The sequence below is a fragment of the Vidua chalybeata genome, chromosome 1 (assembly GCF_026979565.1).
Source record: "Vidua chalybeata isolate OUT-0048 chromosome 1, bVidCha1 merged haplotype, whole genome shotgun sequence".
Classification (NCBI taxonomy): domain Eukaryota; kingdom Metazoa; phylum Chordata; class Aves; order Passeriformes; family Viduidae; genus Vidua; species Vidua chalybeata.
In genome coordinates, this window is record NC_071530.1 from 89,652,494 (window position 1) to 89,657,873 (window position 5,380).

At 35.2% G+C, this 5,380-nt stretch overlaps 1 long non-coding RNA gene across 1 annotated transcript; it reads left to right on the plus strand.

The window, feature by feature from the left end:
• Positions 1–232: 232 nt before the first annotated feature.
• LOC128797078 (uncharacterized) lies at positions 233–1,724 on the plus strand. Its single transcript, XR_008434011.1, has 3 exons — positions 233–349; positions 1,375–1,461; positions 1,643–1,724. It is a non-coding gene; the product is annotated as an uncharacterized LOC128797078 (long non-coding RNA).
• The last annotated feature ends 3,656 nt before the right edge of the window (positions 1,725–5,380 follow it).

The window sequence follows — 5,380 nt, forward strand, 5'->3', positions numbered from 1 at the left end:
GAAGTTATAAAGATGGAAAAAAAGAACAAAAATGCATTTACTGAAAAGATGCATCTCAGTATTATACTGTAAGGTCTTAAAAAATTAAAATTTTCTCTACAATATTTAAAAGTGAATAAGAGACTTTTTTTTTTTTTAATTTTATTTCTCATTATGGTGTGAGAAATTCAGGGTAACAGCACTGAAATACATGAAATTTCTCCAGATTTATGTAAAGAACTGAGAAAAAAAATTGTGCCTCATTGACAAACAAGACCCTGTTGGAGATGTCAGCTCAGCTATGGAGTTCTTGTGGCAGCTGAAAGTCAGTCTTTTTGTAAGTGATGCTGAAAATATGTAGAAACTTTGGGTAAGTCAGTTTGCATCTGGTTTTGATGTTTAATTTACATGTTGCACTCCTTTTCACCTACATATCATTATATATAGAATATATACTTTCTCATTACATATGAAAAATGGTGTTCAGGGTCAATTAAATGATCTTGCTATAAAAATAATAGTAATTAAATATATGAGGATGCCATTAGTGGATTAACTAATATCCTTTCTTTTTTCTTTTTTTTTTTTTTGAATGATATATATCAAAGAAAAAGAGTAAAAATTTTCATTCTAATAGTACTGAATATATTTTGAATGATATTGTATGGTCCTAAATAATAAACAAGAGTGCAACACAAAGGGTGTAATGATTTTTTAATGTATAATTCCTCATTTATTACTTTTCATATGGGGCTTAGATGATGAATGGAAACAACACTTTACAACCATTTACAATATCATTCTCTATAGGACGGCTCCAAGTGAGGCAGGAAAAGGATGGGATTAAAATGGAAATAAATGAAAAAAAAATAAAATATTTCCTTTTGAAGATTACTTGTTTAAAGGAAAAACTTTGTATTTTTAGTTAAACAGTCCTTTGCACCCAGGGAGCCTTTCTTTCACTCAAAGAATGCTTGTTAGTAGCAATTTCTTGTTGGCAAAAGTTAAATGTCTTTTCTTTTTGATCTTAAAAGTTTAATTCTTCTATATTAATCCTGCTCTTAATCAGAGAGATTTACCAAGACTTAAGAAGGACACATGTACACACACAGCAGGGAACAGACAAGAAAAGAAAAAAAGATGACAACTCCTATTTAGGGTTAAGCTTTGGAAAGATATAATTAATTCAGAAGCCAGATTATTCAGGATTCAAGGGACGGTAGCTTGCATTTCCTATCAGTGCAGATTTTAGCCCTGGAAGGTAATTTCTTTTTCTGACAGAAATTCTGGAGCCTTCACTTCTCCTCTTCAAAGGCCTCCCATACCAATTAAAAGCTGACTGCATATCATTCTGGTGCCCCATGAAGGAAACTCTTTGTTTCTTCTGCATCATAGGTGCTGCAAGTCAACCAAACTACAAGTCCATGCAGTTTCACAACATTAAGAAACATAAAAAATATAAGGGACAAATTAAACAGATGGGTGAGTTTGAGCAAATGTCATGTTACAATCCCCTGTCAGGAAATGAGGCTTTACATCAGATGGTGCTTCAGTCACATGTTGATCTGACTTACAGTGAAAGCATTGAAAAAGAACCTCTTTTAATTTAACTTTTTAGCAAATTGGTTGGTTGCATAAAATAATGCCTTGTTTTGTGGGTCAGTTTTTGATTTTAGCAGAATCAATGCACCCAGTTCCTTGGCCCAGGCAGTGGTCAGCCTCACCCAGCGGTAGTAAGTCTCAAAAGGAGGTAAAATTACAACTTAATGGCACTTCCTGCAGAACCCTTTCCAGTTTCTAGTGATTTGTGGCTTAGAATTTCTTGAGAAAGAGATCTTGAGGAGTTCTCCTCCATGACATTTGATTGGTCATCTCTTGAAATCCCAAAAACTTGTAGCATTTGTAGCATGCTGGGACAATGAGCAAAGATATTCTTTGCATAGAAAAGTATCTGCATTTATTTGTTTTCAATTTTCTAGTCACATTTGATGTCCCCTAGATGTCATAATGAGAAAAAGAGGGTACAGATATTTTGATTTTATCTTCTGTGAAGCACACATGGATTTTATGAATCTCCACTACTACCTCATTCCACCCCAGTATTTCTTTTCCAGTCTGACCAGTCCTTTATTTTAGTTGTTTGAAAAGAAACTATTTCTCACCTTTGATTACCCACATTGGCTTTCTCTCCTAGTTTCCTAGTGTCTGGTTTTGAATGTTTTTTGAAAGGGTAACAGACTAATATTTTAGATGCAAAACATAATTCACAAAAGTAACATAATTATACTTTAATTTAGGGGCTAAGGCTTTTTTTTTTGGTTATTCTTTGCTCTTCTGAAGTACAGTGACAAGTTTATTCTGCTTTAGCATAGGTGTCAACAGAATTTAAATTTTCTTTTTCCTACAATTTAATTAACAAGTGGAATGGTGCTTCTTTTGTTTTCCTTGGCTATATACTCTATGTGTTAGCATAGATTGAATTTATTCTACTGTTCGTTGCTTTGAGGACAGAAGACAAATTTCTGAAGCATTAAAAACACTCTCATCAGACTGTGAAAGGTGCATGACACAGCGTTGTGTTGCAGTTTTCAAACCAGGGACTCCCCAAGTAGTTCATGCAGGACAGAAAGTCTTTGTTGTTTATATGCTCATCCTGCTTTAATATATGCTGTCTCTACTGGGAGCAGCCACATATAGTCACTCCTCTCTGAATGCTTGTAGTTGCTTTTCTTAATCTGAACAACACTGAAACAAACCATGGTCTTTCCATTTCTGCAGGAATAGGTATCTCAGGATCTGCAGTGGCAGCTGAAGGGTTAATTCCCAATGGACACAGAAAAGGCAAACAGTCTGGGTGCTGGTTTGTAAAACGAATTTTCAGTGTGTAGCCCACAGACTATCATTGATTGCGGTAAATAAATAAAACCACTCCTGACTTTTATTGTTGTAGGGAGTAATTATAATTCACAGGGCCAGACCCTTTGTGCCACAGAATGCTTCATTTGTGGTTTGCATGAGCAGATACATTAACTTCTGTAGGCTCTTTTCATTAGAACGCTATTACTCATTGAGGACTGATCAATATATCATCTATACAACATCTTGAATGTGGATGTCTGGACCCATTGTGGGCTTGCTGATAATGACTTCTTTATTCAAGCCAGCTTGTAGGAACAAGGAGATAAAGAAAAGGGAAGAGAATTATAGCATATGCTCATGAAAGTATTCTAAAGGTTATAAACAGAAAGCAGGAGTAAAGCTACAGGGTAGGGAAAGCGATCATAGAGAAAAAGGAGTGTAAAGGAATTGAAAGTTGAAAAGGAAAAAAGGTTAGAGTTTCACTATATTTCTTTTTCTGACATTATGCAAAGCAAGCTAAGTTTTAATAAACCTTCTTTTGAAACTAGTCCTCCCCTTTGGGATTATATTGCCCTTTAGGTTTTCATATCCTAATGCTCTGCTCATCTTGTGAGGCATTTAAGTATTCCCAGTGAAAGCAGAGCACCATTTTCCTTCCCCCTTGCAATCTTTTATTTATCTTTTGTTCTCCTCCTTTCTCTCCTCTCTCCTTCTACCCCAAATAAACTCTCTGGGGCTCAAAGGTTTTATTTCTTCCATTAACTTTTAATTTCTTGTGCATTGTTTTTTTTTTCTTTCTGTTCCAAGCTTTTCTTAGGCTCTTTATCAAATTTTATATAATTTTGCTAGAACTTTAATGTGTGGCGTGACAGATTTCAGCTTGATTCAGGCTTATTGCACTCTCCATATCTGGGATATATTTTGGGAAATGGTATTGAATAGAAAATTATACACCCACAAAACACTTTATTAATTTATTCTGGCTTTTTTCTTGCTGCTCTACTTTGGCTTCTGTTTTGCTGATTAAAAAAAGGGAAAAAAGAACTGTAATCTGTTCTGTAGATTGAAGTGGAGATGACACATAGTTGAAGGAAATACAGAAAGGTTTAGAATTGTTTTCAAGAAATAAAGAAATAAGAAAAAAGGATTTATGAAAGAATGCTGAAGAGATCCATAGCAAGTTTCAACCTTGGGTGGAAAGAAAAAAATACCTTGGTTTTTTTCTGAAAGAAATCAAAACCAGTTTGATCATAAAGCAGATCTTCAAGTAAGTATTTTGAGTACAATGACAACTAAAATCAACCCACTGTTAATGGTGCATGAAGTTACATACCTGCATAATGCATATAGGAAAATTTAAGTCTTGTGAATTGCTTTAAGAGATTCAGCAGCTCAGGAGGAGCTTGTGAAGGAGAAGAGTACTTTCAGTGACAGAAAGTCAGTGCCTGGAAGTCAATAAGAAGTTGAGGTAATAAGGAGCACAAATCAGATTTCTGATGCTGACTGAAAATCAACAATTAAAGATCTTCGGTCACATTTTAAGAAATACGTCAAAAGAGCAAGTTGGTTTTGACCTCAATCCAGCAATCTAAAGGTGCTAATCCTATTCATGGAAATTAGGAACTAGATGTTTACACTGAAAATAAAGATAAGCAACATTGCAAACTGCCATAAGAGTGATTCAAATACTACCCAGTATGTTTTCATAACAGTAGCAGAAATGCTGACTTTTTTTTTTTTTTTTTTACATGAGAAACAGATAACTGCAATTTCTAATAAGCTTAGGATGGGAAAAAATTTTTGCCAAAAAAAAAAAATTAAAAGTGCTTCCATATTCAATAGCCTTCCAATAAAGTTTTCATTAGAATGGAAATACTCTATTTTGGCTTATGTTCATTTGTCAAGTCACATCAAATATTATTATTTGGAGGTAGGTACCAGTAGTTATGCTCTGTTTCATCTGCACCAGTGCTTTACGAAAGTTGCAGTTCAGGCATCTCACTTGTGCCTTGTGGTGAACTGTAAGGCTGCAGCACAGAAATTACAGGAGAGCCTTAATTTGCCCCAGCTTCCACTTTCTGTGAGGGTGAGAAAATACAGTTAAACTAGTAACTCTGTATAGATGAAACTTTTCATCTACAAATGAAAAATCTGGTCATCTGTATGTTTATTTCAACCAAATGGGATAAATGGAAGACTCCATCTCCAAAAGAAAGAAAAAAAAGTTGTGTAATGAAAAGGTAAAACCAGGGAAAAATTAGCATTCAAGTTCTAGCTGGCAATCACCGCGGGTGGCTGGGCAGACCTGGTTAATCTCTGCCCAGTTTTTATCAGACCCCAGACACACAGTCAGCCAGGTATGACCTCACCTAGAAAAGGCTCTGCAGTACCTGTGCTGATGCAGGGCTTATGAAGTACAATTCATAGTCCAGAGATTCCTGTTCAGGGTCCATAAACAGAATGTGGAGAGAATTTAAACACAGCTCTAGGATGCAACACAGCACACTGTTTGCTCACTGCACTTTGGCTGTTTAACCTTGGT